The following is an 11552-nucleotide window of genomic DNA, read 5'->3' on the forward strand; positions in this document are numbered from 1 at the left end:
ATGTTCTATGTTTCTGGAAGCACAGGTGCTTCGGATCAATGGACTAATCTTGTGGAAACAGCCCACGCTAAGCCTTTTCCTAAAACAGAGAGCTTTTGTGCTTGCAGGTTCAGATTTGGGAAGGAACAAGAATTTTCTTGGAGCTAAAAAAATGTTTCCTTTAGAGCTAATAAGTTGCTGGCATTCTGTGTGGGTTTCTTTTTCTTTTTGAGCCATTAAAAAAAAATAATCAAAATAAAAGTACCATAAGCTGAAGTGTTATGATTAGCATATTATAACAATTGACTTCCTGGTTATGAGTTTTTCAGAGCTGACTCCCTTGAAAGCCTGAGACAAACATATCCTGATCAAATAACCTTCTCTGTGGCTACTTTCACCAAGTGACCCATGTGGGATTGGAGATTCCTAGAAAATGGCCCACTTTGGCTCCCTTTAAAAAATGGTTCTTATAACTGAGTAGATAACCTCATAGCTGAGTTATTAGTACAAGACTGTCGAGATTCCACTCTATACGACACGGGTATTCCTATCCAAACTCTCAAAAGATATTCCTTTATAAACTTCTAGGCAAATACCAAAAGACCTATTCTAACCTTTTTTTCACTTGAGGGGTAACATGGTAGCGTATCTGAGACCATTTGTGGGAATGGAACCTGGTTCTTTAACCAGATCCCTAGTCTGTTAGGACCCCTGATCTTTCTCTAGATATTTAAATCTTTTGATCTAAATAGGGAGTTGAGCTAGGATCTAACTGGAACTATCTGTTCCTCCAGTAAAATAACAATATTATAGTAGTAGTGATGATGGTGATGATGATGATGATGGTGATGACGATAACTAGAAAAGATATTTCTAGAGATAGATGGGCCTGGCTCTACCACTGTGTTGGTACAAACCTTTTAACCATTTGAACCCCTGATTTTCTGATCTATAAAATGGTTATATCAATAGAGCTATATGTGCATGAAAAGGCAGGGTAAATGATTAAATGAGAACCTTATGAAATTTTGAGCATACCACTTGGCTTTATAATGTATGAAAAGCATCAGCTTCTGTTTGCAAAGGCAGCAGTTTCGTAATGGTTTCTGTGATTCCCATCCCCTTCTCGCTAAGCCGATCAATTTTATAAAAATAAAATAATCCGAGTGGATCAAGAAAAAATGAGTATGAAAGGTAGAGAATTTTTTTTTAAAGTTCCATAGACTGGTGTACTGAGTATGTCATCGATATTTTTGCTTCTAATGTTTTTATGGGAAGCGTTAATTAGATATGTGTGTCCTCTTTGGTTTACTTCCTGTGACGACCCGTAAATGAACAAAGCGTAGTGAAAACTTGGATACTTGCAGAATAGTCTCTGAGTCATGCTTCCCTCAAAATAGATGTGACCAGCCAATAATAATTTTTGACAAGCCAGAGTAGCAAAGTACAGGTGTATGTCCAACAGGGATGTGTGATATTGGGGAGGGGTATTCTGGGTTCCAGTCAGAATATAAAGGTTAATCACACATTAACAGAACCCATGTATCAAAGCACTTTATGATAGCTTTAAAAAAAAATGGAGACTAGATTCGAGAGCTGGCCTGAGGGCCATGGCATTGACTAGGAAAAGCGAAGGCCCACCTTCTAGTCACACCTGAAGTAACTGACTGTACTTGAGGACGGTATTTGAACCTTAGTTCTCTGACCTGCAACTTCAGGAAGATTTCTGATCACTGCCTCTCGCAATACCAAGTAATATTATTGCAAAAAGACTCTCCATGCTATCAGAGAACATTCCACAAATACAGGGTACTTATGACAGGGTCCTCACCTAGAAGGACAAAGAAATCCTGAAATAAGTCCATGGAAATAAAAGTTCCCCTGATAGATTTCTTTTTTAACTCTTTGCATTCCTTTGAAATCAGCAATTTCCACTTTTTAAATTTTCCTTGGCTTAAGATTCTGTCACAGATTAGCTGCTAATTAACATAAATACCCATTTCCACTTGGAAAAGCATCCAAATGCCCAACCAGTGGAGACTTGCTTTCTCCTGAGCAGATCTGTGAAGCTCTCCTATTTGCTTCTGCCTCCCTCCACTATAATAGAAACTCAAACAAGCAAGGATGTACCCTGCTTAATTCACCAGTGCCTAAGACAGGATATGGCGCCTGGCCTGAATGGGTACCTAGTAAATGTTTGCTGAACAAAGGAACACACAGATGTCACTTCCCCAGCAGATTGCCAACAGGCACTCAGAGAAAAGATGAAGTAGGAAGGGAAGGAGGGAAGAAGAAAGGAGGAAGGAAGAAGAAAAGAGAGAGAGAGAGAGAGAGAGAGAGAGAAAGAGAGAGAGAGCTGATTATTACTGATCAGAGGTTCTTTTTTCATACCAAAGTTTAAAATAACCCATAGTAAAAGCTATAGGAATACAAAGGACTATGACCTTGAAATGCCGCTTAAGGGAACGTCAGCCTGACCCTCACAGAGACAATGGACTTGTTGTGCAAATGGAAGACTAATGATCCTGGAAGTGTAGACTCCTAATGGAGAGTATTTGAGAAAGCATCCCCACACAGTGATTGTTACAAAAGGCATGTTGGTCTAACCTCAGTGGCTCATCCTTCATCATAACCTGTTATGTAATGACTGGGTGACTTTGTCATTGTCACTTCTAAGACTGAATGAAACTTGCTCCATAGACCAGCCCCACTGATATTTCCACAGACTCTCTAGGGCTTACGGTTGGCAAAACCAGAGGACCCGGTGGTTGTGATCAAGTTGACTCTAGGAATTCAGCTCCAGGATCTCTTTTCCTCCTTGGACTTGTATAGTTGCCATTCTGTAAGGGACACTGTAAAGTCACCATCTGGGAGATGAATGGCCTGGGGGAAAAAAAATTGACCTTGGTGGCTTAGTAAATATTTGACCCAGTGACTCCACCTCCCACCCCCAGAGTTTAACCTTTAGCCTTGTATGTTGGAGCCTGGAGCATGTGAGGAGCTATTTTTGGTCAGAATCCTGGGATGTGCATAACAGAAGCTGACACAGGATATGTTAAGCAAACAAACAAATGTATTAGAAGAATCTGGAATAGCTCACAGTAAAGAAGAAAAAGTCGAAGAATCTGGTTTCTTTCTTTCTTTTTTTTTCTTTTCTTAAATCTAAAATAGGCCTGGAATTTAGCTCTGAGGAATCATCCAGTTTCCTGGGGTCTGAGACTACTAGGGTGAAATTACTGGATCCATTCTGCTTCTGTGTCATTGCTCTGGACATTGGGATTCCAGGTCAAGAGCACATGACAGGTCTAACTTCCGCTGGGTGCCCAGCTTCACTTTGTTCAAGCTTCTGTGATCTTTTCCTTGTAGAAAATCAAATCTGTTTTCACATCCTGTTGGATTACAGCAGCTTCGTTAGCAGGAAGAGATTCGGTGCTGTACTCGGGAGCTACACAGAGGTTGTCCTAAGCATGGTCCGCTCAACATCTCTCTAGTTCAGCCTCCTTCCTTTGCTTTCTTCCAAATTCCGAATCAGCTTGCTTAGACCTATTCGCACCAGGCTAGTATATGCTCTCTCTCTCCCCAGAAGCAAGCAGGGGTGTGTGTGTATACAGCTTAAAATGTTGGAGAAGGGAAGACGGGTAAAGGAAGTAACGTTGGCTACAAGCATGATGGATACCATGGGTTCTTGAGGAGATAAACTGTTTGCAGTTTTCCCCAAAGTTGCAGAGGTTTGACTTAATTTGAGCCAACCTGACATCAATTTCTACAGTAGCACATTGGATTTGGCTTGTACTGTTGTGACACAAAGGGAAAGGCACACATACAATGTCAGCGATGTTCTCTCTCCTTCCATTTTCTAGAACTGACTGCACTGCGTGTTTTATTCTATCATATGGTTTATAACAAATGTAGCGCGTTCTTTTATTTATTGATTCTTTTATTGATCCTTTTATTGAACCAAAACACTGAGGAGACACTGAAGGAATAGAGAAAGGCCGCTGGATCAGCCTTTTTCAAGGAGGTATTAGCCCAACTCTGGGATTCAAGATTGGCTATGTCCCTCAGTTTCCAGACAGGTGACCCCTTAGATGATAAATCATCAGGCCGTAATGTGAGATTCTGCCCAAGTGTAACCCAGATGGAACAAAACCCTAGTGGGAAAGAGATCTCTATAATCAAATATTATGTTTGCCGAGAATGATGGCTTAAGTAAGGTCCATGACGCCAACACCGAGTAGTCTGAGCAGGAGAATCAAATTGTCAGATCGGAAGTAGGCAGTGGGTCCCAGGCTAGCCTAGGATATACAGTGGAGACCTATTTAAAGAAAACAAAGTGGATTCAGTGAGGTAGTGCAACAAATCAAGGCACCTGCCACCAGGCAATGACCTGATTTCCATCCCGGGGACGCACATGCTAGCAGGAGAGAACCTGCTCCTCCGAGTTGACCTTTGGCCTCCACACTCGCACTTTCACACACGTGTGTATATGTCTCTGTGTGTGCATCAGGAAGAGAGAATTAAAAACACCAAAAGAAGATGTTGTAGCATGTTTTATCTTGAGAAACAGCCACGTCTTCGGGCACTATATAGACTCATTTTTCTCTTAATGATGTTTGTTATAGCCTTTAAAATTGTTGTTTTAATATTTATTTGATGTATGTGAGTACACTGTCGTTCTCTTCAGACACACTGGAAGAGAATATCGGATAGTTCTGAGTCACCATGTGTTTGCTGGGAATTGAACTCAGGACCTCTGGAAGAGCAGTCAGTGCTCTTAACCACTGAGCCATCCCTCCAGCCCATTTTTTTTTTTTTAAACTTTGTTCTATGTAGTACATAAAAAAGCTAATAACTGACTTCACTTCATGCTGGAGCGGCTCCTTCTGTTCACTTGGAATTCTTCCTTATGTCCTCTTTCAGTCTCACGGCCTACTCTAGCAGATGGTCTTCCCTTACGTCTCTATGACTCCAGTCATGGGGCACTGAAGCAGGATGGAGATGACATTCACTGGACACCATCACATGCCAGGCATCTTAGCAAGTGTCTTTGCTTGTGTTATTTCACTCACACTTGTAGGGCTCTCCATGAACATCATCCGAAATCCAGGGAGGTTTTTAAAAGTACCCCCGGGATCACAAAGCTAATAATTGGTGAGTTTATATTGGACCCCACACCTACCAGATTTCAAAGCGAGATCTGTTTATTATGTCAGATATGGTGTTAGATATTAGTTATTAAGATCTACGAAGTACTAGCGTTTCTTGTGCAAAGAGTCCATGAAGACTAAAAAGGAAGCTAAAAGAGAGAGGCATATGGAAGTCAAAAGAGAGGCTTTGTCTCAAGGTTCCCTACTTCCATAAGAAGCACCTGGAGGGTAGCAAAGTGACACCTGATGAATGTAGTCATAAGCAGCTTTGAGTAGGAAGGAAGGATCACTAAGATGGGGCTCTGGGCTCACAAGGCCAATTTGAAAGCTTAGAAACTAGCCAAAACAAAGAGTTCTCTTCCAGTGACGTTAATCCATTCTTTCCTATAATTAATACGTGGTCCACGCCTATCAGCGTTTGGGCATACGAGGATGAATAAGGTATCAATCATCTTATGAGTTCTTAGTACCTTCTTCAAGGACTTCCATATCTATTGAAGCAGAGAGATTTCAAAGCTATTGAAACAAGTTGAAAGATATTGTGTACTGCACTTAAGTGCCTCTTCTGTAATCAGCATATTGTGGGTATATGCTGACCTACAGCTCAGTATCTATCTCACCCTCATTTCCTGTGGAGTGTCTGGTGAGAACGTTGAATGCAGGCACCCTCGGGACTCCACTCTCAACAAATAGCCAGGCACCTGACCCACATTGGAGCCTTGCTTTTGACAGTGAAGGGAGATGTTAGGACAATGGGGAAATGATGGACAAGCACGTATTTTGTCCACTGTACTCACCACATAGTGGAACGGATCCTGGAGTATCCCATCCCATCAAGGCAGTCTAATCCAGTTTTCTGCTCCATCCTGAGAGTGTACAGAAACCCCACCAGTAAATTTCTGTTGTTAAACAATGGAAAGATAGAAAAGATTCCCCTTGGTGAAGTATGATTATCGAAGTAAGATAGAAAATAGGTTAGTAGAATAACCCAGGCATGTGCTGGTAAGACACAACCTGCATTAGCTGGAGAGATGGACCAGAGAGGGCACAGCCAGAGTCGAAAGGGAAAGGCACAGGTGGCCTTAGTGATCACTAGACACAAATTGTGAGATATGAGAAGAGTTTAAGAATGCAAAATAAGGCCGGGCGGTGGTGGCGCACGCCTTTAATCCCAGCACTTTGAAGGCAGAGGCAGGCGGATTTCTGAGTTCGAGGCCAGCCTGGTCTACAGAGTGAGTTCCAGGACAGCCAGCCAGGGCTACACAGAGAAACCCTGTCTCGAAAAAAAAACAAAATAAAAAAAAAAAGGCATCTCCCTGACTTCCTTTCTGCTCATCTGTGTACGTGATTAGGGCTAACCACACTGGGTTAGATAACCTATGGAGGGGCTTATCCTTAGATAATACTGATTCTCTCTTCCTCAGCAGCCATTAATTGCCTGTAGTTTTTCACCTAGAGGTGGGACCTTGTGAAATTTCCCCCGTCCACATTGGCATGACAAGTTGCGATATCACTGGGCTGACTCTGTTTAGGTGACCATGTTGTTAAGTTTTCATGAGTGTAACTTCCATGTCATATATAGAAAGACATTATCTCACAGCCGACCTCCTGGTCCCTGATGACATGTAACATCTGTGCTCTCCCTGTGCCTTTAGCGTTAGGTGCGGGAGTTGTGTTGGAGATGAATCAACTCCTTGGAATTATGATCCGTTGTTCTCTTTATCTCTAGCAGCTGTGGCTTTCTGTAATGATCTCTGTCTGCTGCAAACCAAAGCTTCCTTGATGAGGGGCGAGGGCTTCACTTATCTATGGGTATAAGGGTAAGTATCTAGAATGCAGTTAGAAATTACATTGCTTTAGAGAAGTGGTGGTGGTAGATTCCCTTTTGGGATACATGACCTCACCAGTAGTTAGGTAGATTTACAGTACTAAGGATGAATTTCCTCCTATTAAGTGGACTTTAAATCCCATTAAACAGCTGTCAGTTAGCAATCAGAGAGCTGTTGGCTACAGCTGTTGGATTGGTAGAATTAAATATTGTGAAAACAGCCATCCTACAGAAAGCAATTTCCAGATTCAATGCGATTCCAATCAAAAAACCCTCAGGCTATTCTGTACAGAAAGGGGGGGGGGGCGGGGGAAGCATCTCCAAATTCACATGAAACTACTCCAGATTGTCAAAGTCATTTGGAGCAAAATGAACAAACAACCCTCAAGGGATTGCCATATCAGATTTAAAGCTATATTATAGAGCCACAGTAATAGAAACATAGACAGCAAGTTCTTATTCACAAAGAATGCACTGTCTTCTAAGTCTTGTGACATATACATCATTTCCTCCTAAAATATCTAGGAAACTTGGCGGGATCACCAAATTTCTCTTTCCATCTTCTCTCCAACGGCCCAAGGATATGTGTTCAAGTAGGTTCTTGAAAACTGTTCTGGAGAGCAAGCCACAAGCCAACATCCACAGGCACACTCGAAGAATGACTGTGTGTCACAAGGCTACTTACTAAGTCAGAATTCCTACAGACATGCTCACCTATGTGGCCCCAGCCCACACAGTTCACACAGCCTTGCCACATCTCCACGAGGTGCTCTTTGCTGTCAGCTCTGCTACTTAGGAAAGATGTTTAAAAGTACTTGTAGTCATGTGGAAAGAATTCAACAGTGCTCGGGTACATAGAGATGTGCTTGATGGACTCTGGTTTTCCCTCAACAGAAGCTCATAAGACATGAGTGGACAGCAGTCTCTATGAGTCAGAGCCCACTGCCTGCTTGTCCTTTGTCCTTTGAGCCAGTAAATACAGTAACACCCAGAACTATAATATCTTATCTGCAGAAAAATAAGCCAGTAGCACAGCTATGCACCTAGTCTCTGAGCCAGCTTGTACAAGAGCTTTCTAGAACCTTGGCTTTGAGGGACCTAGTTTTGAGATGAAAAAAAATATATATATATTGATAATTTTGTTGAAATTGTCTTTAGTTTCTCATTTTATATATCTTGGAAATTGGATACCTAAAAGGAAACCCAAACTGGTATTTTAAACAAGCATCTGAGTGGTACTTGAAATAGCACGTCTTCTTCAGTGACTTATATTCATTTTCAAAATTATATTTGAGACAGGATCTTTTGCACCCCCACATTGTCTGCTAAAGACCTTCAACTTGTGACCACCTTCCCTACATCCCAAGTGCTGGGACTTCAGAAGAATGGATGCCATGCTAGGTATACATGGTGCTAGGGATGAAATCTAGTGGGATGTAGGCAAACACTCTACCAATTGAACTACATCCCCAAGCCATTAATTACATGGTATTTTGAAAGATAAAACATGGTGTTAGAATGTACTAGGCACTTTCGGATGCTAGAACTCTCAAAAGTGTGCTAATAGATTGTCCAAGGAAACCATGTTCCGTGGGCACCTGAGTTCTTGTTGTTGTTTTGCCTTTTTAATGGACATTGGTGTTTTGCCTATGTGTATGTCTGTGTGAGGGTGTCAGATCTCAGAGTTACAGGCAGTTGTAAGGTGCCATGTAGGTGCTGGGAATCAAACCCGGGTCTTCTGGAAAAGTAGTTAGGTGTTCTTAACTACTTAGCCGTCGCCCCAGCAGTTTGGGCATCCAAATTTCATAGACTATTTTCATGGATAGCAGCAGGAAAATAGCCAAAATGTCTCACCAGACTTTAGGACCTCACATAACTTTTACTCGAGAATTCAATTTAGAATATTGTGTTTGCTGCAGCTGCATCAGCCAGGTTTCATTTCGAACAAATTTTCTCTGGTTCCTTTGCCAACAAAGCATACTTGACAGAAATGCCTCAGAGTCAACGCCTGCTGTGCTACCATTTTTATGCATTCTCAATTTAAGGAAGCAACCATTAGGATAGTCTCAAGGATGAGAAGAACACCATTAAGCTGCCACAAATGTCAAAAGTTCCTGGCTCTGTTGACACTTACGTAATTGTTCTGGAAACCCCACACACCGGGATAGACCCACAACACCAGGCATGACGCACTGAATATGTCTATGCGCATGCTCACTCCAAAGCATCCTCTAGGGAGATTTATTTTTTCTTAGAAAAATAATAAAAGAAAAACTATGGGGTATTAAATGGAAAAAGTTTTCCCTGTGAATTTTTGTCTTTCTTTCTTTTTTCCTACAAAATTCTGTTGCTTTGCAGAGAGCATCAGAAGAGGCCGTTGTTTTCATCAATAAAGCAGCCAGATGGGCAGGCATTGAAACAGGTTGAAACTTTGAAATTCTCCTGGGGGGGGGGGGGGGTGAGGGGACACAAGAAAGAAAGAAAAAGAAAAGATCATCTGTGTTCTCAAATTTCCAAATGGACTGGATTTCCCCTTGTGACTTTTTACCCAAGGATTTTGTTTGTTTGTCTGCTTCTTTGTTTTAAGTTGTGGCTGGTAGCAGTGTGATTGGTGTCCAATCTTCTGCTCAATGATAAAGAAGATGATACCTGGGATGAAGGGCTGATGAACTTATGCACAGCTAGACCTCAATCATGAAGGCTCATTGGAAGCCTACTCTTTAGTAGCTTTTCTAAAGCCCGAATGTTTGGGGGAAATGGAGAAAAGCATATGGCATCTTGGCATACTGTACCCCCAAGGGGTATGCTAGCTACAATTTATAGTGCTGAGGCAGCATGTATTTCATTAGTAATACACAGAATCTAGACTAACAATCCTATCAGTTCTGAGCCAAACCAGACTCCACAAGGCAGTCCCAACAGGCAGCTGAAACAGGTTATATATGGGAATTGATGTCTGGGCTGTCCTGGAGGCCCAGCCATTTGGTTGTCATCAAGGCCTTGTAATAAGAAGTCGTAAGTCTGTTCTCCACCTGTGAAGGGGCAAATCAGAGGTGAACAGTAACCATCAACAAGCTCTGAGGTGTTGAAGTTAGGGCCTAGTTCTTCCTCCCAGCCCCATGTGCCCAGAAAAAGACTCAGACTCAAAATATATTTATAAATACCTTGGCCACATAGCTAGGCTTTTCTCTGACTAGATCTAACTTAAAAATATCCCAGTTATTTTAACCTACATTCTGCCACATGGCTGGTTACCTAGGCTCAGATATCTTGTGTTCTTTTCCTCATATCTTCCTGGCAAATCTTCCCGCCTGACTCTATTCCAGAATTTTTTCTTCTATCCTCCAGGATGTCCCACCTCTATTTCCTGCCTAAGCCATAGGCCATGGACTTTTTAATTGACAGGTGATGCATCCATACAACACACAAGAGATTCTCCCTGATGGGCCTGGGAGACAAGAACAGGGTTCTAGGAAGGACTGATAGGAAAGACAGAGCCACTGTGTTAAGAGAAACTTACAGAGCACAGAGGAAGAAGCAAGGCAGAAACCTAACTATAAAAAAAGTGTCTTGTGGTTTTCCTGCTGTGAACAGACACAAGGCAAGTCTTATAAAAGACAACATTTAATTGGGCTGGCTTATAGGTTCAGAGGTTCAGTCCATCATCATCAAGGTGGGAGAAGGGCAGCACCCAGGCAGGCATGGTGCAGGCAGAGCTGAGAGTTCTACATCTTCATCTGAAGGCTGCTAGCAGAAGACAGGCTTCCAGGCAGCTAGGGTGAGGGTCTTAAAGCCCACACCCACAGTGACACACCTACTCCAACAAGACTACACCTACTCCAACGGGGCCACACTTTCTGATAGTGCTACTCCCTGGGGAGAGCATATACAAACCATCATGGAAAGGAACATAAACTAGGGAGATAGCTCAGTGGGTGCATCCTAGCCTTGCAAACACGGAGACTTAAAGTCAGTCTCCAGAACCCACACAGCCATGCACCATGCATCCACTTACAGTCCCTTCACTGTAGAGGCAGGGAGCACTATTCTAGCTGGCCTATGAGACAGTGTTTCAAAGAAGTTGGATGGTCCTCCTGAGGATGACCCTCTGCTGTTCCTTGGCCTCCACACACATGTATGCAACAGCCCTGAACTCCCACTCACACATTAAACGAAGAAGAAGAAGGACACAGCCTGTAATAGGAATAAGAAGGGGTCTTGCTGCTGGCAATAGAGCAGTAGCTGTGGACGGTACCTGGAGCCTGGAGGAGCCAGTACTGAACATGGACTGCTTGCATTCCCTTGAACTTAAGAGCAGTTGGGCTGCTGTTCGGGGTAGGGACTGAGCTGAAGGCAGGTCTCCACCCCAGTCAGAGATTGATCCTGATCTTTGGAATTTAGAAGGTTCTAGACAGTCTAACCAAATCCTATCCCTAGGAAATTTAGGCTCTCCGCCCTGTTTTTCTCGGCTCTGTTTTGCTTTGCTTTGGTTTTGCAAGCTCGTTTTCTTGCCTGAAATCCTGCAGCTCAAATGTCGAGTGCTGCTTACCTGATGCGATGGAATTCTCTGGAAAGTCCTTTTGGGTTTCAGGATTCTG

The sequence above is a fragment of the Grammomys surdaster genome, unplaced genomic scaffold, assembly GCF_004785775.1.
Source record: "Grammomys surdaster isolate TR1022 unplaced genomic scaffold, NIH_TR_1.0 958, whole genome shotgun sequence".
Lineage (NCBI taxonomy): Eukaryota > Metazoa > Chordata > Mammalia > Rodentia > Muridae > Grammomys > Grammomys surdaster.